The 27,877-nt window shown below is 46.4% G+C and overlaps 18 non-coding genes and 1 pseudogene across 18 annotated transcripts; all 19 read left to right on the forward strand.

Moving 5' to 3' along the window:
- Window positions 1–870: 870 nt before the first annotated feature.
- LOC141252308 (U2 spliceosomal RNA) lies at window positions 871–1,061 on the forward strand. Its single transcript, XR_012313742.1, has one exon. It is a non-coding gene; the product is annotated as a U2 spliceosomal RNA (small nuclear RNA).
- A 1,115-nt stretch (window positions 1,062–2,176) lies between these two features.
- Window positions 2,177–2,367, forward strand: LOC141252320 (U2 spliceosomal RNA). Its single transcript, XR_012313754.1, has one exon. It is a non-coding gene; the product is annotated as a U2 spliceosomal RNA (small nuclear RNA).
- Window positions 2,368–3,482: 1,115 nt separating this feature from the next.
- LOC141252322 (U2 spliceosomal RNA) lies at window positions 3,483–3,673 on the forward strand. Its single transcript, XR_012313756.1, has one exon. It is a non-coding gene; the product is annotated as a U2 spliceosomal RNA (small nuclear RNA).
- Window positions 3,674–4,788: 1,115 nt separating this feature from the next.
- LOC141252325 (U2 spliceosomal RNA) lies at window positions 4,789–4,979 on the forward strand. Its single transcript, XR_012313758.1, has one exon. It is a non-coding gene; the product is annotated as a U2 spliceosomal RNA (small nuclear RNA).
- A 1,115-nt stretch (window positions 4,980–6,094) lies between these two features.
- On the forward strand, window positions 6,095–6,285 carry LOC141252326 (U2 spliceosomal RNA). The gene has a single exon (XR_012313759.1). It is a non-coding gene; the product is annotated as a U2 spliceosomal RNA (small nuclear RNA).
- Window positions 6,286–7,400: 1,115 nt separating this feature from the next.
- LOC141252327 (U2 spliceosomal RNA) lies at window positions 7,401–7,591 on the forward strand. Its single transcript, XR_012313760.1, has one exon. It is a non-coding gene; the product is annotated as a U2 spliceosomal RNA (small nuclear RNA).
- Window positions 7,592–8,706: 1,115 nt separating this feature from the next.
- Window positions 8,707–8,897, forward strand: LOC141252323 (U2 spliceosomal RNA). Its single transcript, XR_012313757.1, has one exon. It is a non-coding gene; the product is annotated as a U2 spliceosomal RNA (small nuclear RNA).
- A 1,115-nt stretch (window positions 8,898–10,012) lies between these two features.
- Window positions 10,013–10,203, forward strand: LOC141252309 (U2 spliceosomal RNA). The gene has a single exon (XR_012313743.1). It is a non-coding gene; the product is annotated as a U2 spliceosomal RNA (small nuclear RNA).
- Window positions 10,204–11,318: 1,115 nt separating this feature from the next.
- LOC141252310 (U2 spliceosomal RNA) lies at window positions 11,319–11,509 on the forward strand. Its single transcript, XR_012313744.1, has one exon. It is a non-coding gene; the product is annotated as a U2 spliceosomal RNA (small nuclear RNA).
- A 1,115-nt stretch (window positions 11,510–12,624) lies between these two features.
- On the forward strand, window positions 12,625–12,815 carry LOC141252311 (U2 spliceosomal RNA). Its single transcript, XR_012313746.1, has one exon. It is a non-coding gene; the product is annotated as a U2 spliceosomal RNA (small nuclear RNA).
- A 1,115-nt stretch (window positions 12,816–13,930) lies between these two features.
- LOC141252312 (U2 spliceosomal RNA) lies at window positions 13,931–14,121 on the forward strand. Its single transcript, XR_012313747.1, has one exon. It is a non-coding gene; the product is annotated as a U2 spliceosomal RNA (small nuclear RNA).
- Window positions 14,122–15,236: 1,115 nt separating this feature from the next.
- LOC141252313 (U2 spliceosomal RNA) lies at window positions 15,237–15,427 on the forward strand. Its single transcript, XR_012313748.1, has one exon. It is a non-coding gene; the product is annotated as a U2 spliceosomal RNA (small nuclear RNA).
- A 1,115-nt stretch (window positions 15,428–16,542) lies between these two features.
- Window positions 16,543–16,733, forward strand: LOC141252314 (U2 spliceosomal RNA). The gene has a single exon (XR_012313749.1). It is a non-coding gene; the product is annotated as a U2 spliceosomal RNA (small nuclear RNA).
- Window positions 16,734–17,848: 1,115 nt separating this feature from the next.
- LOC141252315 (U2 spliceosomal RNA) lies at window positions 17,849–18,039 on the forward strand. The gene has a single exon (XR_012313750.1). It is a non-coding gene; the product is annotated as a U2 spliceosomal RNA (small nuclear RNA).
- A 1,115-nt stretch (window positions 18,040–19,154) lies between these two features.
- Window positions 19,155–19,345, forward strand: LOC141252316 (U2 spliceosomal RNA). The gene has a single exon (XR_012313751.1). It is a non-coding gene; the product is annotated as a U2 spliceosomal RNA (small nuclear RNA).
- A 1,115-nt stretch (window positions 19,346–20,460) lies between these two features.
- Window positions 20,461–20,651, forward strand: LOC141252318 (U2 spliceosomal RNA). The gene has a single exon (XR_012313752.1). It is a non-coding gene; the product is annotated as a U2 spliceosomal RNA (small nuclear RNA).
- Window positions 20,652–21,766: 1,115 nt separating this feature from the next.
- Window positions 21,767–21,957, forward strand: LOC141252319 (U2 spliceosomal RNA). The gene has a single exon (XR_012313753.1). It is a non-coding gene; the product is annotated as a U2 spliceosomal RNA (small nuclear RNA).
- Window positions 21,958–23,072: 1,115 nt separating this feature from the next.
- LOC141252321 (U2 spliceosomal RNA) lies at window positions 23,073–23,263 on the forward strand. Its single transcript, XR_012313755.1, has one exon. It is a non-coding gene; the product is annotated as a U2 spliceosomal RNA (small nuclear RNA).
- A 1,115-nt stretch (window positions 23,264–24,378) lies between these two features.
- On the forward strand, window positions 24,379–24,456 carry LOC141252324 (U2 spliceosomal RNA; annotated as a pseudogene).
- The last annotated feature ends 3,421 nt before the right edge of the window (window positions 24,457–27,877 follow it).

A 27,877-nucleotide genomic window follows, 5' to 3' on the forward strand; every position in this document is an offset into this window, starting at 1 on the left:
TGGATAAACAGACATATTAGGCAAGCATTTTGGAGCTTTCACCTAAATAACTACAGGTGGTGAGATAAGCTGCACAATATAATTGACCTTTCAGTATATTGTTGCACACACACCATCTATTTAGCAAATGCCCTTGTTATCAACAGCAGCCTTTTAAACTCACCTGAGCTAACAGGTATGTGCGCTGGTTACTCTGCTGCGCTTAAAATTTCTTTTTTGGTTTGCTACAATGCCTTTTCTGAAACGTTGTCTCCTTCTGCTGGAACACTGACTTCTTTCATTTAATGCCTGCAGACTATAAAAGAGAACCCAACCCAAAAAGTTTGGTTGATTAGTCTGTGGCATTCTGTTAAACTGTTGCTTATGGCGGTCTCTGTGAGCTTCTCAGCGACATTCAGCCAGCCAGGTATCCTGCCTGCAGTAGATGGAATGTGGCAATGGAACACTGGCTGCGCGTGTCATAATAGGCTCTGAGCCTTTATATACCTGTGCACAGCAGCAGCCACCTTCAGTCTGCTGCTGGACAGCCAGCAGCAGCAGCAGCAGGAGAGGTATGTAATCAGGAGCCCTCCTGCTAAGGGTAGACAGCTGCTCGTTCCACCCCACCCCCCGCCTTAATTGGTTCTCCTCCCTTCCAACGGTGTTGAGGCGGGTGGGAACAGCAGGGGGTGAAGGTGCTGTGTTTAAAGAGGTGGAGTTATGCAGATCTAAAACGCGTGGATTGCAGCAGCAGCAAGCCGAAAAGTGCAGGCATGTAAGGGATCTAGAGGTTGACAACATGTCTTCTTAACGGGAGTCCAGGAGCTCATCTCCACAAATGGACTTTTCAGGATCCTTGGGTGGCTCCGTAGTTTGAAACCAATTCTGGTTATCGCTTCTCGGCCTTTTGGCTAAGATCAAGTGTAGTATCTGTTCTTATCAGTTTAATATCTGATACGTCCCCTATCTGGGGACCATATATTAAATGGATTTTTAGAACAGGGAGATGGAAAAAGAGCTTGCTCTGTCCACTCCACGCATTGACCTGGTATTGCAGTATCTCCAGGACCGGTGCACCCCTTCTTTAATGCAGTTTCTAAAATCAGAAAGAATTGAATTCAATGTTTTTTGTTCATTTTGCTTGTTTGTCGGATTTTGGGATGGACTCTTTGGCTTTGCTTTTCTTCTCCTCATTGGATTTTTCATGTTCAAAGTTGCAGAAGCCAGATTACAAGCTCATTTTGGTTCATCTTCAGCAACTGTGCATTGCATTGCCATGTAATGTGATGCAATGCTATCTTTCTAGCTCTCCCTTTTTACTTCCTTTTGGATAAACAGACATATTAGGCAAGCATTTTGGAGCTTTCACCTAAATAACTACAGGTGGTGAGATAAGCTGCACAATATAATTGACCTTTCAGTATATTGTTGCACACACACCATCTATTTAGCAAATGCCCTTGTTATCAACAGCAGCCTTTTAAACTCACCTGAGCTAACAGGTATGTGCGCTGGTTACTCTGCTGCGCTTAAAATTTCTTTTTTGGTTTGCTACAATGCCTTTTCTGAAACGTTGTCTCCTTCTGCTGGAACACTGACTTCTTTCATTTAATGCCTGCAGACTATAAAAGAGAACCCAACCCAAAAAGTTTGGTTGATTAGTCTGTGGCATTCTGTTAAACTGTTGCTTATGGCGGTCTCTGTGAGCTTCTCAGCGACATTCAGCCAGCCAGGTATCCTGCCTGCAGTAGATGGAATGTGGCAATGGAACGCTGGCTGCGCGTGTCATAATAGGCTCTGAGCCTTTATATACCTGTGCACAGCAGCAGCCACCTTCAGTCTGCTGCTGGACAGCCAGCAGCAGCAGCAGCAGGAGAGGTATGTAATCAGGAGCCCTCCTGCTAAGGGTAGACAGCTGCTCGTTCCACCCCACCCCCCGCCTTAATTGGTTCTCCTCCCTTCCAACGGTGTTGAGGCGGGTGGGAACAGCAGGGGGTGAAGGTGCTGTGTTTAAAGAGGTGGAGTTATGCAGATCTAAAACGCGTGGATTGCAGCAGCAGCAAGCCGAAAAGTGCAGGCATGTAAGGGATCTAGAGGTTGACAACATGTCTTCTTAACGGGAGTCCAGGAGCTCATCTCCACAAATGGACTTTTCAGGATCCTTGGGTGGCTCCGTAGTTTGAAACCAATTCTGGTTATCGCTTCTCGGCCTTTTGGCTAAGATCAAGTGTAGTATCTGTTCTTATCAGTTTAATATCTGATACGTCCCCTATCTGGGGACCATATATTAAATGGATTTTTAGAACAGGGAGATGGAAAAAGAGCTTGCTCTGTCCACTCCACGCATTGACCTGGTATTGCAGTATCTCCAGGACCGGTGCACCCCTTCTTTAATGCAGTTTCTAAAATCAGAAAGAATTGAATTCAATGTTTTTTGTTCATTTTGCTTGTTTGTCGGATTTTGGGATGGACTCTTTGGCTTTGCTTTTCTTCTCCTCATTGGATTTTTCATGTTCAAAGTTGCAGAAGCCAGATTACAAGCTCATTTTGGTTCATCTTCAGCAACTGTGCATTGCATTGCCATGTAATGTGATGCAATGCTATCTTTCTAGCTCTCCCTTTTTACTTCCTTTTGGATAAACAGACATATTAGGCAAGCATTTTGGAGCTTTCACCTAAATAACTACAGGTGGTGAGATAAGCTGCACAATATAATTGACCTTTCAGTATATTGTTGCACACACACCATCTATTTAGCAAATGCCCTTGTTATCAACAGCAGCCTTTTAAACTCACCTGAGCTAACAGGTATGTGCGCTGGTTACTCTGCTGCGCTTAAAATTTCTTTTTTGGTTTGCTACAATGCCTTTTCTGAAACGTTGTCTCCTTCTGCTGGAACACTGACTTCTTTCATTTAATGCCTGCAGACTATAAAAGAGAACCCAACCCAAAAAGTTTGGTTGATTAGTCTGTGGCATTCTGTTAAACTGTTGCTTATGGCGGTCTCTGTGAGCTTCTCAGCGACATTCAGCCAGCCAGGTATCCTGCCTGCAGTAGATGGAATGTGGCAATGGAACGCTGGCTGCGCGTGTCATAATAGGCTCTGAGCCTTTATATACCTGTGCACAGCAGCAGCCACCTTCAGTCTGCTGCTGGACAGCCAGCAGCAGCAGCAGCAGGAGAGGTATGTAATCAGGAGCCCTCCTGCTAAGGGTAGACAGCTGCTCGTTCCACCCCACCCCCCGCCTTAATTGGTTCTCCTCCCTTCCAACGGTGTTGAGGCGGGTGGGAACAGCAGGGGGTGAAGGTGCTGTGTTTAAAGAGGTGGAGTTATGCAGATCTAAAACGCGTGGATTGCAGCAGCAGCAAGCCGAAAAGTGCAGGCATGTAAGGGATCTAGAGGTTGACAACATGTCTTCTTAACGGGAGTCCAGGAGCTCATCTCCACAAATGGACTTTTCAGGATCCTTGGGTGGCTCCGTAGTTTGAAACCAATTCTGGTTATCGCTTCTCGGCCTTTTGGCTAAGATCAAGTGTAGTATCTGTTCTTATCAGTTTAATATCTGATACGTCCCCTATCTGGGGACCATATATTAAATGGATTTTTAGAACAGGGAGATGGAAAAAGAGCTTGCTCTGTCCACTCCACGCATTGACCTGGTATTGCAGTATCTCCAGGACTGGTGCACCCCTTCTTTAATGCAGTTTCTAAAATCAGAAAGAATTGAATTCAATGTTTTTTGTTCATTTTGCTTGTTTGTCGGATTTTGGGATGGACTCTTTGGCTTTGCTTTTCTTCTCCTCATTGGATTTTTCATGTTCAAAGTTGCAGAAGCCAGATTACAAGCTCATTTTGGTTCATCTTCAGCAACTGTGCATTGCATTGCCATGTAATGTGATGCAATGCTATCTTTCTAGCTCTCCCTTTTTACTTCCTTTTGGATAAACAGACATATTATTCCAAGCATTTTGGAGCTTTCACCTAAATAACTACAGGTGGTGAGATAAGCTGCACAATATAATTGACCTTTCAGTATATTGTTGCACACACACCATCTATTTAGCAAATGCCCTTGTTATCAACAGCAGCCTTTTAAACTCACCTGAGCTAACAGGTATGTGCGCTGGTTACTCTGCTGCGCTTAAAATTTCTTTTTTGGTTTGCTACAATGCCTTTTCTGAAACGTTGTCTCCTTCTGCTGGAACACTGACTTCTTTCATTTAATGCCTGCAGACTATAAAAGAGAACCCAACCCAAAAAGTTTGGTTGATTAGTCTGTGGCATTCTGTTAAACTGTTGCTTATGGCGGCTCTGTGAGCTTCTCAGCGACATTCAGCCAGCCAGGTATCCTGCCTGCAGTAGATGGAATGTGGCAATGGAACGCTGGCTGCGCGTGTCATAATAGGCTCTGAGCCTTTATATACCTGTGCACAGCAGCAGCCACCTTCAGTCTGCTGCTGGACAGCCAGCAGCAGCAGCAGCAGGAGAGGTATGTAATCAGGAGCCCTCCTGCTAAGGGTAGACAGCTGCTCGTTCCACCCCACCCCCCGCCTTAATTGGTTCTCCTCCCTTCCAACGGTGTTGAGGCGGGTGGGAACAGCAGGGGGTGAAGGTGCTGTGTTTAAAGAGGTGGAGTTATGCAGATCTAAAACGCGTGGATTGCAGCAGCAGCAAGCCGAAAAGTGCAGGCATGTAAGGGATCTAGAGGTTGACAACATGTCTTCTTAACGGGAGTCCAGGAGCTCATCTCCACAAATGGACTTTTCAGGATCCTTGGGTGGCTCCGTAGTTTGAAACCAATTCTGGTTATCGCTTCTCGGCCTTTTGGCTAAGATCAAGTGTAGTATCTGTTCTTATCAGTTTAATATCTGATACGTCCCCTATCTGGGGACCATATATTAAATGGATTTTTAGAACAGGGAGATGGAAAAAGAGCTTGCTCTGTCCACTCCACGCATTGACCTGGTATTGCAGTATCTCCAGGACCGGTGCACCCCTTCTTTAATGCAGTTTCTAAAATCAGAAAGAATTGAATTCAATGTTTTTTGTTCATTTTGCTTGTTTGTCGGATTTTGGGATGGACTCTTTGGCTTTGCTTTTCTTCTCCTCATTGGATTTTTCATGTTCAAAGTTGCAGAAGCCAGATTACAAGCTCATTTTGGTTCATCTTCAGCAACTGTGCATTGCATTGCCATGTAATGTGATGCAATGCTATCTTTCTAGCTCTCCCTTTTTACTTCCTTTTGGATAAACAGACATATTAGGCAAGCATTTTGGAGCTTTCACCTAAATAACTACAGGTGGTGAGATAAGCTGCACAATATAATTGACCTTTCAGTATATTGTTGCACACACACCATCTATTTAGCAAATGCCCTTGTTATCAACAGCAGCCTTTTAAACTCACCTGAGCTAACAGGTATGTGCGCTGGTTACTCTGCTGCGCTTAAAATTTCTTTTTTGGTTTGCTACAATGCCTTTTCTGAAACGTTGTCTCCTTCTGCTGGAACACTGACTTCTTTCATTTAATGCCTGCAGACTATAAAAGAGAACCCAACCCAAAAAGTTTGGTTGATTAGTCTGTGGCATTCTGTTAAACTGTTGCTTATGGCGGTCTCTGTGAGCTTCTCAGCGACATTCAGCCAGCCAGGTATCCTGCCTGCAGTAGATGGAATGTGGCAATGGAACGCTGGCTGCGCGTGTCATAATAGGCTCTGAGCCTTTATATACCTGTGCACAGCAGCAGCCACCTTCAGTCTGCTGCTGGACAGCCAGCAGCAGCAGCAGCAGGAGAGGTATGTAATCAGGAGCCCTCCTGCTAAGGGTAGACAGCTGCTCGTTCCACCCCACCCCCCGCCTTAATTGGTTCTCCTCCCTTCCAACGGTGTTGAGGCGGGTGGGAACAGCAGGGGGTGAAGGTGCTGTGTTTAAAGAGGTGGAGTTATGCAGATCTAAAACGCGTGGATTGCAGCAGCAGCAAGCCGAAAAGTGCAGGCATGTAAGGGATCTAGAGGTTGACAACATGTCTTCTTAACGGGAGTCCAGGAGCTCATCTCCACAAATGGACTTTTCAGGATCCTTGGGTGGCTCCGTAGTTTGAAACCAATTCTGGTTATCGCTTCTCGGCCTTTTGGCTAAGATCAAGTGTAGTATCTGTTCTTATCAGTTTAATATCTGATACGTCCCCTATCTGGGGACCATATATTAAATGGATTTTTAGAACAGGGAGATGGAAAAAGAGCTTGCTCTGTCCACTCCACGCATTGACCTGGTATTGCAGTATCTCCAGGACCGGTGCACCCCTTCTTTAATGCAGTTTCTAAAATCAGAAAGAATTGAATTCAATGTTTTTTGTTCATTTTGCTTGTTTGTCGGATTTTGGGATGGACTCTTTGGCTTTGCTTTTCTTCTCCTCATTGGATTTTTCATGTTCAAAGTTGCAGAAGCCAGATTACAAGCTCATTTTGGTTCATCTTCAGCAACTGTGCATTGCATTGCCATGTAATGTGATGCAATGCTATCTTTCTAGCTCTCCCTTTTTACTTCCTTTTGGATAAACAGACATATTAGGCAAGCATTTTGGAGCTTTCACCTAAATAACTACAGGTGGTGAGATAAGCTGCACAATATAATTGACCTTTCAGTATATTGTTGCACACACACCATCTATTTAGCAAATGCCCTTGTTATCAACAGCAGCCTTTTAAACTCACCTGAGCTAACAGGTATGTGCGCTGGTTACTCTGCTGCGCTTAAAATTTCTTTTTTGGTTTGCTACAATGCCTTTTCTGAAACGTTGTCTCCTTCTGCTGGAACACTGACTTCTTTCATTTAATGCCTGCAGACTATAAAAGAGAACCCAACCCAAAAAGTTTGGTTGATTAGTCTGTGGCATTCTGTTAAACTGTTGCTTATGGCGGTCTCTGTGAGCTTCTCAGCGACATTCAGCCAGCCAGGTATCCTGCCTGCAGTAGATGGAATGTGGCAATGGAACGCTGGCTGCGCGTGTCATAATAGGCTCTGAGCCTTTATATACCTGTGCACAGCAGCAGCCACCTTCAGTCTGCTGCTGGACAGCCAGCAGCAGCAGCAGCAGGAGAGGTATGTAATCAGGAGCCCTCCTGCTAAGGGTAGACAGCTGCTCGTTCCACCCCACCCCCCGCCTTAATTGGTTCTCCTCCCTTCCAACGGTGTTGAGGCGGGTGGGAACAGCAGGGGGTGAAGGTGCTGTGTTTAAAGAGGTGGAGTTATGCAGATCTAAAACGCGTGGATTGCAGCAGCAGCAAGCCGAAAAGTGCAGGCATGTAAGGGATCTAGAGGTTGACAACATGTCTTCTTAACGGGAGTCCAGGAGCTCATCTCCACAAATGGACTTTTCAGGATCCTTGGGTGGCTCCGTAGTTTGAAACCAATTCTGGTTATCGCTTCTCGGCCTTTTGGCTAAGATCAAGTGTAGTATCTGTTCTTATCAGTTTAATATCTGATACGTCCCCTATCTGGGGACCATATATTAAATGGATTTTTAGAACAGGGAGATGGAAAAAGAGCTTGCTCTGTCCACTCCACGCATTGACCTGGTATTGCAGTATCTCCAGGACCGGTGCACCCCTTCTTTAATGCAGTTTCTAAAATCAGAAAGAATTGAATTCAATGTTTTTTGTTCATTTTGCTTGTTTGTCGGATTTTGGGATGGACTCTTTGGCTTTGCTTTTCTTCTCCTCATTGGATTTTTCATGTTCAAAGTTGCAGAAGCCAGATTACAAGCTCATTTTGGTTCATCTTCAGCAACTGTGCATTGCATTGCCATGTAATGTGATGCAATGCTATCTTTCTAGCTCTCCCTTTTTACTTCCTTTTGGATAAACAGACATATTAGGCAAGCATTTTGGAGCTTTCACCTAAATAACTACAGGTGGTGAGATAAGCTGCACAATATAATTGACCTTTCAGTATATTGTTGCACACACACCATCTATTTAGCAAATGCCCTTGTTATCAACAGCAGCCTTTTAAACTCACCTGAGCTAACAGGTATGTGCGCTGGTTACTCTGCTGCGCTTAAAATTTCTTTTTTGGTTTGCTACAATGCCTTTTCTGAAACGTTGTCTCCTTCTGCTGGAACACTGACTTCTTTCATTTAATGCCTGCAGACTATAAAAGAGAACCCAACCCAAAAAGTTTGGTTGATTAGTCTGTGGCATTCTGTTAAACTGTTGCTTATGGCGGTCTCTGTGAGCTTCTCAGCGACATTCAGCCAGCCAGGTATCCTGCCTGCAGTAGATGGAATGTGGCAATGGAACGCTGGCTGCGCGTGTCATAATAGGCTCTGAGCCTTTATATACCTGTGCACAGCAGCAGCCACCTTCAGTCTGCTGCTGGACAGCCAGCAGCAGCAGCAGCAGGAGAGGTATGTAATCAGGAGCCCTCCTGCTAAGGGTAGACAGCTGCTCGTTCCACCCCACCCCCCGCCTTAATTGGTTCTCCTCCCTTCCAACGGTGTTGAGGCGGGTGGGAACAGCAGGGGGTGAAGGTGCTGTGTTTAAAGAGGTGGAGTTATGCAGATCTAAAACGCGTGGATTGCAGCAGCAGCAAGCCGAAAAGTGCAGGCATGTAAGGGATCTAGAGGTTGACAACATGTCTTCTTAACGGGAGTCCAGGAGCTCATCTCCACAAATGGACTTTTCAGGATCCTTGGGTGGCTCCGTAGTTTGAAACCAATTCTGGTTATCGCTTCTCGGCCTTTTGGCTAAGATCAAGTGTAGTATCTGTTCTTATCAGTTTAATATCTGATACGTCCCCTATCTGGGGACCATATATTAAATGGATTTTTAGAACAGGGAGATGGAAAAAGAGCTTGCTCTGTCCACTCCACGCATTGACCTGGTATTGCAGTATCTCCAGGACTGGTGCACCCCTTCTTTAATGCAGTTTCTAAAATCAGAAAGAATTGAATTCAATGTTTTTTGTTCATTTTGCTTGTTTGTCGGATTTTGGGATGGACTCTTTGGCTTTGCTTTTCTTCTCCTCATTGGATTTTTCATGTTCAAAGTTGCAGAAGCCAGATTACAAGCTCATTTTGGTTCATCTTCAGCAACTGTGCATTGCATTGCCATGTAATGTGATGCAATGCTATCTTTCTAGCTCTCCCTTTTTACTTCCTTTTGGATAAACAGACATATTATTCAAGCATTTTGGAGCTTTCACCTAAATAACTACAGGTGGTGAGATAAGCTGCACAATATAATTGACCTTTCAGTATATTGTTGCACACACACCATCTATTTAGCAAATGCCCTTGTTATCAACAGCAGCCTTTTAAACTCACCTGAGCTAACAGGTATGTGCGCTGGTTACTCTGCTGCGCTTAAAATTTCTTTTTTGGTTTGCTACAATGCCTTTTCTGAAACGTTGTCTCCTTCTGCTGGAACACTGACTTCTTTCATTTAATGCCTGCAGACTATAAAAGAGAACCCAACCCAAAAAGTTTGGTTGATTAGTCTGTGGCATTCTGTTAAACTGTTGCTTATGGCGGTCTCTGTGAGCTTCTCAGCGACATTCAGCCAGCCAGGTATCCTGCCTGCAGTAGATGGAATGTGGCAATGGAACGCTGGCTGCGCGTGTCATAATAGGCTCTGAGCCTTTATATACCTGTGCACAGCAGCAGCCACCTTCAGTCTGCTGCTGGACAGCCAGCAGCAGCAGCAGCAGGAGAGGTATGTAATCAGGAGCCCTCCTGCTAAGGGTAGACAGCTGCTCGTTCCACCCCACCCCCCGCCTTAATTGGTTCTCCTCCCTTCCAACGGTGTTGAGGCGGGTGGGAACAGCAGGGGGTGAAGGTGCTGTGTTTAAAGAGGTGGAGTTATGCAGATCTAAAACGCGTGGATTGCAGCAGCAGCAAGCCGAAAAGTGCAGGCATGTAAGGGATCTAGAGGTTGACAACATGTCTTCTTAACGGGAGTCCAGGAGCTCATCTCCACAAATGGACTTTTCAGGATCCTTGGGTGGCTCCGTAGTTTGAAACCAATTCTGGTTATCGCTTCTCGGCCTTTTGGCTAAGATCAAGTGTAGTATCTGTTCTTATCAGTTTAATATCTGATACGTCCCCTATCTGGGGACCATATATTAAATGGATTTTTAGAACAGGGAGATGGAAAAAGAGCTTGCTCTGTCCACTCCACGCATTGACCTGGTATTGCAGTATCTCCAGGACCGGTGCACCCCTTCTTTAATGCAGTTTCTAAAATCAGAAAGAATTGAATTCAATGTTTTTTGTTCATTTTGCTTGTTTGTCGGATTTTGGGATGGACTCTTTGGCTTTGCTTTTCTTCTCCTCATTGGATTTTTCATGTTCAAAGTTGCAGAAGCCAGATTACAAGCTCATTTTGGTTCATCTTCAGCAACTGTGCATTGCATTGCCATGTAATGTGATGCAATGCTATCTTTCTAGCTCTCCCTTTTTACTTCCTTTTGGATAAACAGACATATTAGGCAAGCATTTTGGAGCTTTCACCTAAATAACTACAGGTGGTGAGATAAGCTGCACAATATAATTGACCTTTCAGTATATTGTTGCACACACACCATCTATTTAGCAAATGCCCTTGTTATCAACAGCAGCCTTTTAAACTCACCTGAGCTAACAGGTATGTGCGCTGGTTACTCTGCTGCGCTTAAAATTTCTTTTTTGGTTTGCTACAATGCCTTTTCTGAAACGTTGTCTCCTTCTGCTGGAACACTGACTTCTTTCATTTAATGCCTGCAGACTATAAAAGAGAACCCAACCCAAAAAGTTTGGTTGATTAGTCTGTGGCATTCTGTTAAACTGTTGCTTATGGCGGTCTCTGTGAGCTTCTCAGCGACATTCAGCCAGCCAGGTATCCTGCCTGCAGTAGATGGAATGTGGCAATGGAACGCTGGCTGCGCGTGTCATAATAGGCTCTGAGCCTTTATATACCTGTGCACAGCAGCAGCCACCTTCAGTCTGCTGCTGGACAGCCAGCAGCAGCAGCAGCAGGAGAGGTATGTAATCAGGAGCCCTCCTGCTAAGGGTAGACAGCTGCTCGTTCCACCCCACCCCCCGCCTTAATTGGTTCTCCTCCCTTCCAACGGTGTTGAGGCGGGTGGGAACAGCAGGGGGTGAAGGTGCTGTGTTTAAAGAGGTGGAGTTATGCAGATCTAAAACGCGTGGATTGCAGCAGCAGCAAGCCGAAAAGTGCAGGCATGTAAGGGATCTAGAGGTTGACAACATGTCTTCTTAACGGGAGTCCAGGAGCTCATCTCCACAAATGGACTTTTCAGGATCCTTGGGTGGCTCCGTAGTTTGAAACCAATTCTGGTTATCGCTTCTCGGCCTTTTGGCTAAGATCAAGTGTAGTATCTGTTCTTATCAGTTTAATATCTGATACGTCCCCTATCTGGGGACCATATATTAAATGGATTTTTAGAACAGGGAGATGGAAAAAGAGCTTGCTCTGTCCACTCCACGCATTGACCTGGTATTGCAGTATCTCCAGGACCGGTGCACCCCTTCTTTAATGCAGTTTCTAAAATCAGAAAGAATTGAATTCAATGTTTTTTGTTCATTTTGCTTGTTTGTCGGATTTTGGGATGGACTCTTTGGCTTTGCTTTTCTTCTCCTCATTGGATTTTTCATGTTCAAAGTTGCAGAAGCCAGATTACAAGCTCATTTTGGTTCATCTTCAGCAACTGTGCATTGCATTGCCATGTAATGTGATGCAATGCTATCTTTCTAGCTCTCCCTTTTTACTTCCTTTTGGATAAACAGACATATTAGGCAAGCATTTTGGAGCTTTCACCTAAATAACTACAGGTGGTGAGATAAGCTGCACAATATAATTGACCTTTCAGTATATTGTTGCACACACACCATCTATTTAGCAAATGCCCTTGTTATCAACAGCAGCCTTTTAAACTCACCTGAGCTAACAGGTATGTGCGCTGGTTACTCTGCTGCGCTTAAAATTTCTTTTTTGGTTTGCTACAATGCCTTTTCTGAAACGTTGTCTCCTTCTGCTGGAACACTGACTTCTTTCATTTAATGCCTGCAGACTATAAAAGAGAACCCAACCCAAAAAGTTTGGTTGATTAGTCTGTGGCATTCTGTTAAACTGTTGCTTATGGCGGTCTCTGTGAGCTTCTCAGCGACATTCAGCCAGCCAGGTATCCTGCCTGCAGTAGATGGAATGTGGCAATGGAACGCTGGCTGCGCGTGTCATAATAGGCTCTGAGCCTTTATATACCTGTGCACAGCAGCAGCCACCTTCAGTCTGCTGCTGGACAGCCAGCAGCAGCAGCAGCAGGAGAGGTATGTAATCAGGAGCCCTCCTGCTAAGGGTAGACAGCTGCTCGTTCCACCCCACCCCCCGCCTTAATTGGTTCTCCTCCCTTCCAACGGTGTTGAGGCGGGTGGGAACAGCAGGGGGTGAAGGTGCTGTGTTTAAAGAGGTGGAGTTATGCAGATCTAAAACGCGTGGATTGCAGCAGCAGCAAGCCGAAAAGTGCAGGCATGTAAGGGATCTAGAGGTTGACAACATGTCTTCTTAACGGGAGTCCAGGAGCTCATCTCCACAAATGGACTTTTCAGGATCCTTGGGTGGCTCCGTAGTTTGAAACCAATTCTGGTTATCGCTTCTCGGCCTTTTGGCTAAGATCAAGTGTAGTATCTGTTCTTATCAGTTTAATATCTGATACGTCCCCTATCTGGGGACCATATATTAAATGGATTTTTAGAACAGGGAGATGGAAAAAGAGCTTGCTCTGTCCACTCCACGCATTGACCTGGTATTGCAGTATCTCCAGGACCGGTGCACCCCTTCTTTAATGCAGTTTCTAAAATCAGAAAGAATTGAATTCAATGTTTTTTGTTCATTTTGCTTGTTTGTCGGATTTTGGGATGGACTCTTTGGCTTTGCTTTTCTTCTCCTCATTGGATTTTTCATGTTCAAAGTTGCAGAAGCCAGATTACAAGCTCATTTTGGTTCATCTTCAGCAACTGTGCATTGCATTGCCATGTAATGTGATGCAATGCTATCTTTCTAGCTCTCCCTTTTTACTTCCTTTTGGATAAACAGACATATTAGGCAAGCATTTTGGAGCTTTCACCTAAATAACTACAGGTGGTGAGATAAGCTGCACAATATAATTGACCTTTCAGTATATTGTTGCACACACACCATCTATTTAGCAAATGCCCTTGTTATCAACAGCAGCCTTTTAAACTCACCTGAGCTAACAGGTATGTGCGCTGGTTACTCTGCTGCGCTTAAAATTTCTTTTTTGGTTTGCTACAATGCCTTTTCTGAAACGTTGTCTCCTTCTGCTGGAACACTGACTTCTTTCATTTAATGCCTGCAGACTATAAAAGAGAACCCAACCCAAAAAGTTTGGTTGATTAGTCTGTGGCATTCTGTTAAACTGTTGCTTATGGCGGTCTCTGTGAGCTTCTCAGCGACATTCAGCCAGCCAGGTATCCTGCCTGCAGTAGATGGAATGTGGCAATGGAACGCTGGCTGCGCGTGTCATAATAGGCTCTGAGCCTTTATATACCTGTGCACAGCAGCAGCCACCTTCAGTCTGCTGCTGGACAGCCAGCAGCAGCAGCAGCAGGAGAGGTATGTAATCAGGAGCCCTCCTGCTAAGGGTAGACAGCTGCTCGTTCCACCCCACCCCCCGCCTTAATTGGTTCTCCTCCCTTCCAACGGTGTTGAGGCGGGTGGGAACAGCAGGGGGTGAAGGTGCTGTGTTTAAAGAGGTGGAGTTATGCAGATCTAAAACGCGTGGATTGCAGCAGCAGCAAGCCGAAAAGTGCAGGCATGTAAGGGATCTAGAGGTTGACAACATGTCTTCTTAACGGGAGTCCAGGAGCTCATCTCCACAAATGGACTTTTCAGGATCCTTGGGTGGCTCCGTAGTTTGAAACCAATTCTGGTTATCGCTTCTCGGCCTTTTGGCTAAGATCAAGTGTAGTATCTGTTCTTATCAGTTTAATATCTGATACGTCCCCTATCTGGGGACCATATATTAAATGGATTTTTAGAACAGGGAGATGGAAAAAGAGCTTGCTCTGTCCACTCCACGCATTGACCTGGTATTGCAGTATCTCCAGGACCGGTGCACCCCTTCTTTAATGCAGTTTCTAAAATCAGAAAGAATTGAATTCAATGTTTTTTGTTCATTTTGCTTGTTTGTCGGATTTTGGGATGGACTCTTTGGCTTTGCTTTTCTTCTCCTCATTGGATTTTTCATGTTCAAAGTTGCAGAAGCCAGATTACAAGCTCATTTTGGTTCATCTTCAGCAACTGTGCATTGCATTGCCATGTAATGTGATGCAATGCTATCTTTCTAGCTCTCCCTTTTTACTTCCTTTTGGATAAACAGACATATTAGGCAAGCATTTTGGAGCTTTCACCTAAATAACTACAGGTGGTGAGATAAGCTGCACAATATAATTGACCTTTCAGTATATTGTTGCACACACACCATCTATTTAGCAAATGCCCTTGTTATCAACAGCAGCCTTTTAAACTCACCTGAGCTAACAGGTATGTGCGCTGGTTACTCTGCTGCGCTTAAAATTTCTTTTTTGGTTTGCTACAATGCCTTTTCTGAAACGTTGTCTCCTTCTGCTGGAACACTGACTTCTTTCATTTAATGCCTGCAGACTATAAAAGAGAACCCAACCCAAAAAGTTTGGTTGATTAGTCTGTGGCATTCTGTTAAACTGTTGCTTATGGCGGTCTCTGTGAGCTTCTCAGCGACATTCAGCCAGCCAGGTATCCTGCCTGCAATAGATGGAATGTGGCAATGGAACGCTGGCTGCGCGTGTCATAATAGGCTCTGAGCCTTTATATACCTGTGCACAGCAGCAGCCACCTTCAGTCTGCTGCTGGACAGCCAGCAGCAGCAGCAGCAGGAGAGGTATGTAATCAGGAGCCCTCCTGCTAAGGGTAGACAGCTGCTCGTTCCACCCCACCCCCCGCCTTAATTGGTTCTCCTCCCTTCCAACGGTGTTGAGGCGGGTGGGAACAGCAGGGGGTGAAGGTGCTGTGTTTAAAGAGGTGGAGTTATGCAGATCTAAAACGCGTGGATTGCAGCAGCAGCAAGCCGAAAAGTGCAGGCATGTAAGGGATCTAGAGGTTGACAACATGTCTTCTTAACGGGAGTCCAGGAGCTCATCTCCACAAATGGACTTTTCAGGATCCTTGGGTGGCTCCGTAGTTTGAAACCAATTCTGGTTATCGCTTCTCGGCCTTTTGGCTAAGATCAAGTGTAGTATCTGTTCTTATCAGTTTAATATCTGATACGTCCCCTATCTGGGGACCATATATTAAATGGATTTTTAGAACAGGGAGATGGAAAAAGAGCTTGCTCTGTCCACTCCACGCATTGACCTGGTATTGCAGTATCTCCAGGACCGGTGCACCCCTTCTTTAATGCAGTTTCTAAAATCAGAAAGAATTGAATTCAATGTTTTTTGTTCATTTTGCTTGTTTGTCGGATTTTGGGATGGACTCTTTGGCTTTGCTTTTCTTCTCCTCATTGGATTTTTCATGTTCAAAGTTGCAGAAGCCAGATTACAAGCTCATTTTGGTTCATCTTCAGCAACTGTGCATTGCATTGCCATGTAATGTGATGCAATGCTATCTTTCTAGCTCTCCCTTTTTACTTCCTTTTGGATAAACAGACATATTAGGCAAGCATTTTGGAGCTTTCACCTAAATAACTACAGGTGGTGAGATAAGCTGCACAATATAATTGACCTTTCAGTATATTGTTGCACACACACCATCTATTTAGCAAATGCCCTTGTTATCAACAGCAGCCTTTTAAACTCACCTGAGCTAACAGGTATGTGCGCTGGTTACTCTGCTGCGCTTAAAATTTCTTTTTTGGTTTGCTACAATGCCTTTTCTGAAACGTTGTCTCCTTCTGCTGGAACACTGACTTCTTTCATTTAATGCCTGCAGACTATAAAAGAGAACCCAACCCAAAAAGTTTGGTTGATTAGTCTGTGGCATTCTGTTAAACTGTTGCTTATGGCGGTCTCTGTGAGCTTCTCAGCGACATTCAGCCAGCCAGGTATCCTGCCTGCAGTAGATGGAATGTGGCAATGGAACGCTGGCTGCGCGTGTCATAATAGGCTCTGAGCCTTTATATACCTGTGCACAGCAGCAGCCACCTTCAGTCTGCTGCTGGACAGCCAGCAGCAGCAGCAGCAGGAGAGGTATGTAATCAGGAGCCCTCCTGCTAAGGGTAGACAGCTGCTCGTTCCACCCCACCCCCCGCCTTAATTGGTTCTCCTCCCTTCCAACGGTGTTGAGGCGGGTGGGAACAGCAGGGGGTGAAGGTGCTGTGTTTAAAGAGGTGGAGTTATGCAGATCTAAAACGCGTGGATTGCAGCAGCAGCAAGCCGAAAAGTGCAGGCATGTAAGGGATCTAGAGGTTGACAACATGTCTTCTTAACGGGAGTCCAGGAGCTCATCTCCACAAATGGACTTTTCAGGATCCTTGGGTGGCTCCGTAGTTTGAAACCAATTCTGGTTATCGCTTCTCGGCCTTTTGGCTAAGATCAAGTGTAGTATCTGTTCTTATCAGTTTAATATCTGATACGTCCCCTATCTGGGGACCATATATTAAATGGATTTTTAGAACAGGGAGATGGAAAAAGAGCTTGCTCTGTCCACTCCACGCATTGACCTGGTATTGCAGTATCTCCAGGACCGGTGCACCCCTTCTTTAATGCAGTTTCTAAAATCAGAAAGAATTGAATTCAATGTTTTTTGTTCATTTTGCTTGTTTGTCGGATTTTGGGATGGACTCTTTGGCTTTGCTTTTCTTCTCCTCATTGGATTTTTCATGTTCAAAGTTGCAGAAGCCAGATTACAAGCTCATTTTGGTTCATCTTCAGCAACTGTGCATTGCATTGCCATGTAATGTGATGCAATGCTATCTTTCTAGCTCTCCCTTTTTACTTCCTTTTGGATAAACAGACATATTAGGCAAGCATTTTGGAGCTTTCACCTAAATAACTACAGGTGGTGAGATAAGCTGCACAATATAATTGACCTTTCAGTATATTGTTGCACACACACCATCTATTTAGCAAATGCCCTTGTTATCAACAGCAGCCTTTTAAACTCACCTGAGCTAACAGGTATGTGCGCTGGTTACTCTGCTGCGCTTAAAATTTCTTTTTTGGTTTGCTACAATGCCTTTTCTGAAACGTTGTCTCCTTCTGCTGGAACACTGACTTCTTTCATTTAATGCCTGCAGACTATAAAAGAGAACCCAACCCAAAAAGTTTGGTTGATTAGTCTGTGGCATTCTGTTAAACTGTTGCTTATGGCGGTCTCTGTGAGCTTCTCAGCGACATTCAGCCAGCCAGGTATCCTGCCTGCAGTAGATGGAATGTGGCAATGGAACGCTGGCTGCGCGTGTCATAATAGGCTCTGAGCCTTTATATACCTGTGCACAGCAGCAGCCACCTTCAGTCTGCTGCTGGACAGCCAGCAGCAGCAGCAGCAGGAGAGGTATGTAATCAGGAGCCCTCCTGCTAAGGGTAGACAGCTGCTCGTTCCACCCCACCCCCCGCCTTAATTGGTTCTCCTCCCTTCCAACGGTGTTGAGGCGGGTGGGAACAGCAGGGGGTGAAGGTGCTGTGTTTAAAGAGGTGGAGTTATGCAGATCTAAAACGCGTGGATTGCAGCAGCAGCAAGCCGAAAAGTGCAGGCATGTAAGGGATCTAGAGGTTGACAACATGTCTTCTTAACGGGAGTCCAGGAGCTCATCTCCACAAATGGACTTTTCAGGATCCTTGGGTGGCTCCGTAGTTTGAAACCAATTCTGGTTATCGCTTCTCGGCCTTTTGGCTAAGATCAAGTGTAGTATCTGTTCTTATCAGTTTAATATCTGATACGTCCCCTATCTGGGGACCATATATTAAATGGATTTTTAGAACAGGGAGATGGAAAAAGAGCTTGCTCTGTCCACTCCACGCATTGACCTGGTATTGCAGTATCTCCAGGACCGGTGCACCCCTTCTTTAATGCAGTTTCTAAAATCAGAAAGAATTGAATTCAATGTTTTTTGTTCATTTTGCTTGTTTGTCGGATTTTGGGATGGACTCTTTGGCTTTGCTTTTCTTCTCCTCATTGGATTTTTCATGTTCAAAGTTGCAGAAGCCAGATTACAAGCTCATTTTGGTTCATCTTCAGCAACTGTGCATTGCATTGCCATGTAATGTGATGCAATGCTATCTTTCTAGCTCTCCCTTTTTACTTCCTTTTGGATAAACAGACATATTAGGCAAGCATTTTGGAGCTTTCACCTAAATAACTACAGGTGGTGAGATAAGCTGCACAATATAATTGACCTTTCAGTATATTGTTGCACACACACCATCTATTTAGCAAATGCCCTTGTTATCAACAGCAGCCTTTTAAACTCACCTGAGCTAACAGGTATGTGCGCTGGTTACTCTGCTGCGCTTAAAATTTCTTTTTTGGTTTGCTACAATGCCTTTTCTGAAACGTTGTCTCCTTCTGCTGGAACACTGACTTCTTTCATTTAATGCCTGCAGACTATAAAAGAGAACCCAACCCAAAAAGTTTGGTTGATTAGTCTGTGGCATTCTGTTAAACTGTTGCTTATGGCGGTCTCTGTGAGCTTCTCAGCGACATTCAGCCAGCCAGGTATCCTGCCTGCAGTAGATGGAATGTGGCAATGGAACGCTGGCTGCGCGTGTCATAATAGGCTCTGAGCCTTTATATACCTGTGCACAGCAGCAGCCACCTTCAGTCTGCTGCTGGACAGCCAGCAGCAGCAGCAGCAGGAGAGGTATGTAATCAGGAGCCCTCCTGCTAAGGGTAGACAGCTGCTCGTTCCACCCCACCCCCCGCCTTAATTGGTTCTCCTCCCTTCCAACGGTGTTGAGGCGGGTGGGAACAGCAGGGGGTGAAGGTGCTGTGTTTAAAGAGGTGGAGTTATGCAGATCTAAAACGCGTGGATTGCAGCAGCAGCAAGCCGAAAAGTGCAGGCATGTAAGGGATCTAGAGGTTGACAACATGTCTTCTTAACGGGAGTCCAGGAGCTCATCTCCACAAATGGACTTTTCAGGATCCTTGGGTGGCTCCGTAGTTTGAAACCAATTCTGGTTATCGCTTCTCGGCCTTTTGGCTAAGATCAAGTGTAGTATCTGTTCTTATCAGTTTAATATCTGATACGTCCCCTATCTGGGGACCATATATTAAATGGATTTTTAGAACAGGGAGATGGAAAAAGAGCTTGCTCTGTCCACTCCACGCATTGACCTGGTATTGCAGTATCTCCAGGACCGGTGCACCCCTTCTTTAATGCAGTTTCTAAAATCAGAAAGAATTGAATTCAATGTTTTTTGTTCATTTTGCTTGTTTGTCGGATTTTGGGATGGACTCTTTGGCTTTGCTTTTCTTCTCCTCATTGGATTTTTCATGTTCAAAGTTGCAGAAGCCAGATTACAAGCTCATTTTGGTTCATCTTCAGCAACTGTGCATTGCATTGCCATGTAATGTGATGCAATGCTATCTTTCTAGCTCTCCCTTTTTACTTCCTTTTGGATAAACAGACATATTAGGCAAGCATTTTGGAGCTTTCACCTAAATAACTACAGGTGGTGAGATAAGCTGCACAATATAATTGACCTTTCAGTATATTGTTGCACACACACCATCTATTTAGCAAATGCCCTTGTTATCAACAGCAGCCTTTTAAACTCACCTGAGCTAACAGGTATGTGCGCTGGTTACTCTGCTGCGCTTAAAATTTCTTTTTTGGTTTGCTACAATGCCTTTTCTGAAACGTTGTCTCCTTCTGCTGGAACACTGACTTCTTTCATTTAATGCCTGCAGACTATAAAAGAGAACCCAACCCAAAAAGTTTGGTTGATTAGTCTGTGGCATTCTGTTAAACTGTTGCTTATGGCGGTCTCTGTAAGCTTCTCAGCGACATTCAGCCAGCCAGGTATCCTGCCTGCAGTAGATGGAATGTGGCAATGGAACGCTGGCTGCGCGTGTCATAATAGGCTCTGAGCCTTTATATACCTGTGCACAGCAGCAGCCACCTTCAGTCTGCTGCTGGACAGCCAGCAGCAGCAGCAGCAGGAGAGGTATGTAATCAGGAGCCCTCCTGCTAAGGGTAGACAGCTGCTCGTTCCACCCCACCCCCCGCCTTAATTGGTTCTCCTCCCTTCCAACGGTGTTGAGGCGGGTGGGAACAGCAGGGGGTGAAGGTGCTGTGTTTAAAGAGGTGGAGTTATGCAGATCTAAAACGCGTGGATTGCAGCAGCAGCAAGCCGAAAAGTGCAGGCATGTAAGGGATCTAGAGGTTGACAACATGTCTTCTTAACGGGAGTCCAGGAGCTCATCTCCACAAATGGACTTTTCAGGATCCTTGGGTGGCTCCGTAGTTTGAAACCAATTCTGGTTATCGCTTCTCGGCCTTTTGGCTAAGATCAAGTGTAGTATCTGTTCTTATCAGTTTAATATCTGATACGTCCCCTATCTGGGGACCATATATTAAATGGATTTTTAGAACAGGGAGATGGAAAAAGAGCTTGCTCTGTCCACTCCACGCATTGACCTGGTATTGCAGTATCTCCAGGACCGGTGCACCCCTTCTTTAATGCAGTTTCTAAAATCAGAAAGAATTGAATTCAATGTTTTTTGTTCATTTTGCTTGTTTGTCGGATTTTGGGATGGACTCTTTGGCTTTGCTTTTCTTCTCCTCATTGGATTTTTCATGTTCAAAGTTGCAGAAGCCAGATTACAAGCTCATTTTGGTTCATCTTCAGCAACTGTGCATTACATTGCCATGTAATGTGATGCAATGCTATCTTTCTAGCTCTCCCTTTTTACTTCCTTTTGGATAAACAGACATATTAGGCAAGCATTTTGGAGCTTTCACCTAAATAACTACAGGTGGTGAGATAAGCTGCACAATATAATTGACCTTTCAGTATATTGTTGCACACACACCATCTATTTAGCAAATGCCCTTGTTATCAACAGCAGCCTTTTAAACTCACCTGAGCTAACAGGTATGTGCGCTGGTTACTCTGCTGCGCTTAAAATTTCTTTTTTGGTTTGCTACAATGCCTTTTCTGAAACGTTGTCTCCTTCTGCTGGAACACTGACTTCTTTCATTTAATGCCTGCAGACTATAAAAGAGAACCCAACCCAAAAAGTTTGGTTGATTAGTCTGTGGCATTCTGTTAAACTGTTGCTTATGGCGGTCTCTGTGAGCTTCTCAGCGACATTCAGCCAGCCAGGTATCCTGCCTGCAGTAGATGGAATGTGGCAATGGAACGCTGGCTGCGCGTGTCATAATAGGCTCTGAGCCTTTATATACCTGTGCACAGCAGCAGCCACCTTCAGTCTGCTGCTGGACAGCCAGCAGCAGCAGCAGCAGGAGAGGTATGTAATCAGGAGCCCTCCTGCTAAGGGTAGACAGCTGCTCGTTCCACCCCACCCCCCGCCTTAATTGGTTCTCCTCCCTTCCAACGGTGTTGAGGCGGGTGGGAACAGCAGGGGGTGAAGGTGCTGTGTTTAAAGAGGTGGAGTTATGCAGATCTAAAACGCGTGGATTGCAGCAGCAGCAAGCCGAAAAGTGCAGGCATGTAAGGGATCTAGAGGTTGACAACATGTCTTCTTAACGGGAGTCCAGGAGCTCATCTCCACAAATGGACTTTTCAGGATCCTTGGGTGGCTCCGTAGTTTGAAACCAATTCTGGTTATCGCTTCTCGGCCTTTTGGCTAAGATCAAGTGTAGTATCTGTTCTTATCAGTTTAATATCTGATACGTCCCCTATCTGGGGACCATATATTAAATGGATTTTTAGAACAGGGAGATGGAAAAAGAGCTTGCTCTGTCCACTCCACGCATTGACCTGGTATTGCAGTATCTCCAGGACCGGTGCACCCCTTCTTTAATGCAGTTTCTAAAATCAGAAAGAATTGAATTCAATGTTTTTTGTTCATTTTGCTTGTTTGTCGGATTTTGGGATGGACTCTTTGGCTTTGCTTTTCTTCTCCTCATTGGATTTTTCATGTTCAAAGTTGCAGAAGCCAGATTACAAGCTCATTTTGGTTCATCTTCAGCAACTGTGCATTGCATTGCCATGTAATGTGATGCAATGCTATCTTTCTAGCTCTCCCTTTTTACTTCCTTTTGGATAAACAGACATATTAGGCAAGCATTTTGGAGCTTTCACCTAAATAACTACAGGTGGTGAGATAAGCTGCACAATATAATTGACCTTTCAGTATATTGTTGCACACACACCATCTATTTAGCAAATGCCCTTGTTATCAACAGCAGCCTTTTAAACTCACCTGAGCTAACAGGTATGTGCGCTGGTTACTCTGCTGCGCTTAAAATTTCTTTTTTGGTTTGCTACAATGCCTTTTCTGAAACGTTGTCTCCTTCTGCTGGAACACTGACTTCTTTCATTTAATGCCTGCAGACTATAAAAGAGAACCCAACCCAAAAAGTTTGGTTGATTAGTCTGTGGCATTCTGTTAAACTGTTGCTTATGGCGGTCTCTGTGAGCTTCTCAGCGACATTCAGCCAGCCAGGTATCCTGCCTGCAGTAGATGGAATGTGGCAATGGAACGCTGGCTGCGCATGTCATAATAGGCTCTGAGCCTTTATATACCTGTGCACAGCAGCAGCCACCTTCAGTCTGCTGCTGGACAGCCAGCAGCAGCAGCAGCAGGAGAGGTATGTAATCAGGAGCCCTCCTGCTAAGGGTAGACAGCTGCTCGTTCCACCCCACCCCCCGCCTTAATTGGTTCTCCTCCCTTCCAACGGTGTTGAGGCGGGTGGGAACAGCAGGGGGTGAAGGTGCTGTGTTTAAAGAGGTGGAGTTATGCAGATCTAAAACGCGTGGATTGCAGCAGCAGCAAGCCGAAAAGTGCAGGCATGTAAGGGATCTAGAGGTTGACAACATGTCTTCTTAACGGGAGTCCAGGAGCTCATCTCCACAAATGGACTTTTCAGGATCCTTGGGTGGCTCCGTAGTTTGAAACCAATTCTGGTTATCGCTTCTCGGCCTTTTGGCTAAGATCAAGTGTAGTATCTGTTCTTATCAGTTTAATATCTGATACGTCCCCTATCTGGGGACCATATATTAAATGGATTTTTAGAACAGGGAGATGGAAAAAGAGCTTGCTCTGTCCACTCCACGCATTGACCTGGTATTGCAGTATCTCCAGGACCGGTGCACCCCTTCTTTAATGCAGTTTCTAAAATCAGAAAGAATTGAATTCAATGTTTTTTGTTCATTTTGCTTGTTTGTCGGATTTTGGGATGGACTCTTTGGCTTTGCTTTTCTTCTCCTCATTGGATTTTTCATGTTCAAAGTTGCAGAAGCCAGATTACAAGCTCATTTTGGTTCATCTTCAGCAACTGTGCATTGCATTGCCATGTAATGTGATGCAATGCTATCTTTCTAGCTCTCCCTTTTTACTTCCTTTTGGATAAACAGACATATTAGGCAAGCATTTTGGAGCTTTCACCTAAATAACTACAGGTGGTGAGATAAGCTGCACAATATAATTGACCTTTCAGTATATTGTTGCACACACACCATCTATTTAGCAAATGCCCTTGTTATCAACAGCAGCCTTTTAAACTCACCTGAGCTAACAGGTATGTGCGCTGGTTACTCTGCTGCGCTTAAAATTTCTTTTTTGGTTTGCTACAATGCCTTTTCTGAAACGTTGTCTCCTTCTGCTGGAACACTGACTTCTTTCATTTAATGCCTGCAGACTATAAAAGAGAACCCAACCCAAAAAGTTTGGTTGATTAGTCTGTGGCATTCTGTTAAACTGTTGCTTATGGCGGTCTCTGTGAGCTTCTCAGCGACATTCAGCCAGCCAGGTATCCTGCCTGCAGTAGATGGAATGTGGCAATGGAACGCTGGCTGCGCGTGTCATAATAGGCTCTGAGCCTTTATATACCTGTGCACAGCAGCAGCCACCTTCAGTCTGCTGCTGGACAGCCAGCAGCAGCAGCAGCAGGAGAGGTATGTAATCAGGAGCCCTCCTGCTAAGGGTAGACAGCTGCTCGTTCCACCCCACCCCCCGCCTTAATTGGTTCTCCTCCCTTCCAACGGTGTTGAGGCGGGTGGGAACAGCAGGGGGTGAAGGTGCTGTGTTTAAAGAGGTGGAGTTATGCAGATCTAAAACGCGTGGATTGCAGCAGCAGCAAGCCGAAAAGTGCAGGCATGTAAGGGATCTAGAGGTTGACAACATGTCTTCTTAACGGGAGTCCAGGAGCTCATCTCCACAAATGGACTTCTCAGGATCCTTGGGTGGCTCCGTAGTTTGAAACCAATTCTGGTTATCGCTTCTCGGCCTTTTGGCTAAGATCAAGTGTAGTATCTGTTCTTTTAAGAACACAAGAGCTACGATCTACACTTGACGAAAGCGATCGAACTCGGAAGGAGAAGAGCTTCGGAGCCCAGCTGACATCGGAGAACGAAGGCGGATATCGGTGGGAGGAAGAAGCTCTAAAGAATCCAGAAGAAGACGAAGACTCGGAGAAGAATCGGGCTGTCCTGTGGAATCTTCGAGGAAGAAAATCATCGAGACAAAGACCTTTCGGGGAATTTGTCCAGAACACGACGGGAGAAGAATCTGCATAGCTCCACCCATTCCGGGAAGAGTTCCAGATCCAGCTCCAAGAAGTAACTGCAGGAGGAAAGCCATGGCAAGCGCTGCGAGGAAGGCCGAAAAGAAGAGCCTGGAGCTGGGGACAGCCAGGAGGGCCCAGCCAGGAGCCGATTCTGACCCCAAGGACTCTGCCTCCACGACTGGCCAGCAGAAGGGACCCCAGAAGCCCCGCCACGAAGCTCCAGCCCTGGAGCCATGGATGCGGCAGACGGTGGCCCTGAAGCTGAAGGAAGTGGATGGGAGGGTGCCGGACATGTCCTCGGACGTGTTCTGCCAGAAGATGCTGCTGGATCGAGGCTTCTCCAGGTCGGACACCCTCAGCATCCAGACCTTCTTGACGGGGATCTTCTTCGTCACCTTCGCCACTGTGAACACCTGCAGGAGGTTCTGGGAAATGGTAAGCGCAAAAGGACCGGATAATTCTTTCTCTGCCTTTACAGGTAGCTGCCCTATCCAGAGGGATGAAAGGAGGATCACGGTCTCCATGCGCAACCCGCACACCCCAGGCCAAGACATCTGTACCTTCCTGAGACGCTTCTGTTTGGTTGTGAAGGAACCCTCTCACATCCTGAATGGACTCGGCTTCTGGACAGGTAAGTGGTCGGTGACCGTTAGACTTCACAGGGACCTGGCGTACTCAGACGGACTTCGGCACCTGCCCCCGACATTCTCCCTGGGCAACTCCTACGGCCTCATCTATTACCCGGACATGCCGCGGAACTGCAGGAGATGCGGCAAGAACGGCCACGAGATGAAGGACTGCAAGGAGGATGCCTGCAGGATTTGTCGAGTGACGGGACACAGCTCGAAGGACTGCCCGAAGAAGACGTCCTGCAACCTGTGTGGGCTGGCGGCTCATCTGTACAAGGATTGCCCCAGGCGTGAGAGATCCTGGGCATCGGTGGTTGCGACGACCCCAGCTACGGAGGACAAGGCCCCGACGACCAGGCCTGTGAAGGTCAAGGACGCGACGACCAAGGCCCCAGCGGCCAAGGCCGAGACGACCAAGGCCAAAGCGGTCAAGGAGTCGGTGGCCAAAGCCCCAGCGACGGTCCCAGCAGCTCCGAAGCAGAAGAAAAAGTCAAAGGAGGGTAAGAGTTCTGTCACCCCTCTCTCGATCCCTCCCCCTGCCACCCCCGTCCAACCCCCCCCCACCCCGGCCACCCCTGCTGAGGATTCCACTTCCTCTTCCTCCTTCCCCTACTCCTCAGCAGGTGTCCTTTCCCCTGCCCCGGCAGCCACTCTCCCTCCCCAGACCATGGTAGCGGTGGAATTAACCTTTCCTCCACCCGCCGCTATCTATTCCGAGGAGGATTTTCCCCTTCTTGTCTCCCCAGTTCCAACCCGGGGAAAGAGGAAGGTGGAGGACAGCCCTGCTACTGAATCCTCCAAAAAGAAGATTCTGGATTTCGTAGGCGAAAAGGAGGATACCCTCCCTGAGCCAGAAGAGATGGAGCACATGGTTGAGACCCTGGTGGCCGAGCCAGAAGAGGAGGAACTGGTGGTCGCCGAGATCGAGGCCGCACTGCTTGACCAGATGGAGGAAGAGGGCCTGCTGGTGATCCCGTCACCAGCAGTCAACACCGACGAGGGACCACCCGACCGGAGTGGTAACTAAGGTGTATTGCCTGCGCTAACTTTTTCTTTTTTCCCTACATGATGGCTAATATTAACTTATTTTCCATTAATGTCAGGAGCATCAAGGACAAGTTCAGACGTCAGACTATTTATGCCTTCCTTACTTCCCAGTTGTGTGATGTTTATATGTTGCAGGAATGTTCCCTTCCCTCCTCTAGGTCCTTCAAACATCTGGCCAGGGAGTGGTCCCACGGTCCATCCTACTGGTCCGGTGGGGGTGACTGCAAGTCTGCGGGGGTCGCAATTCTGATCAGGGGGGGCGCATTCACGCTTGAGTCCGTCCAGGAGCTCATCTGCGGCAGGGCTCTTGTTGTAGATGGCAACTGGGCGGGAGAACCTGTCAGGTTCATCAACGTGTATGCGTCCCCACTGAAGAATGAGCGTTTGGAGCTTTTCCAGACCCTGCGGCTTCAGCTTGCCACCACCAGGACCTTAGTGATGGCCGGGGATTTCAACTGCCCCATCGAGGAGGACGGTCGTAGTTCTGGCACATCTGCCAAGTTGGACATCACGTCCAAGCTGCTCATCGAGATGGTAACCGAGGCCTCTCTTCAGGACGTGGTGGGCTCCATGGGGAGAGGCTCCACGAACTATTCGTGGAGCCGACCCGATGGCTCACTCCGCTCCAGGATTGACTTTGTGTTCACCTCTCGGGCAGTCAGGCAGAGTAGGCACTCGATGGTCTCCTGCTTCTTCTCCGACCACAGAGCCATTCACTTACAAGGTGTCCTCGGCGACGGTTTTCCGTCCGGCCCCGGCTCCTGGAAGCTGAATTATGCTCTGCTGGCTCAGGATGAAGTCGTGGAGGAGCTGAGAGCAGCCTACGCAATGTGGCAGTCCTACAAGGGTAGCTTCCAAACAGTCTCTGATTGGTGGGAATATGTTAAACTTGAGTTTCGCTGTTTCTTTCAGGCCAAGGGTCGACAACAGGCGTGTGAGAAGAGGAGGGACTTCAGAGGGCTGCAGCACGAGCTGCGGTCGCTGCAGGACCTTCTTCACTGCGGCTGGGACGTGAGGGAGGAGCTGGAGGAGACCAAGAAGAGCCTGAAAAGGCACTTTGAGGAGGAGTCCAAGCGAATCATCTTCCGTTCCAAAGTGGAGAATCTGGAGAAGGGTGAGAAATGTAACTCATTCTTTTTCAGGAAACTTCATGCCGGTCACACGCCCCTGAACGAGCTGCGAGACGAGAGCGGAAACATGCGACGTGGGAAGGAGGACGTGATGAGGGTCGTCAGCGACTTCTACAGCGAACTCTACTCCCACAAGACTACCGACCCCGACGCTGCTGATAAGTTCCTGTCAGGTATCACTAACCATCTTGATCCTGCAGGCACGGCAGCCTTGGACAAACCTCTGATGGTGGGCGAATTGCTCTCTGCCGCTAAATCCTTTAGGACCGGCAGGACCCCGGGCAGTGATGGTCTTCCAGCGGAGCTCTATGTAGCGCTGGGAGACCTCATCTGTCCGGACCTGTTGGACCTGTACGAGGAGATGGTGGTGGAGGGTAGAATGCCTCCATCTTTGAGGGAAG

The sequence above is a fragment of the Phyllobates terribilis genome, unplaced genomic scaffold (genome assembly GCF_046119375.1).
Source record: "Phyllobates terribilis strain yellow unplaced genomic scaffold, ASM4611937v1 Scaffold_8639__1_contigs__length_27876, whole genome shotgun sequence".
Taxonomy (NCBI): Eukaryota; Metazoa; Chordata; class Amphibia; order Anura; family Dendrobatidae; genus Phyllobates; species Phyllobates terribilis.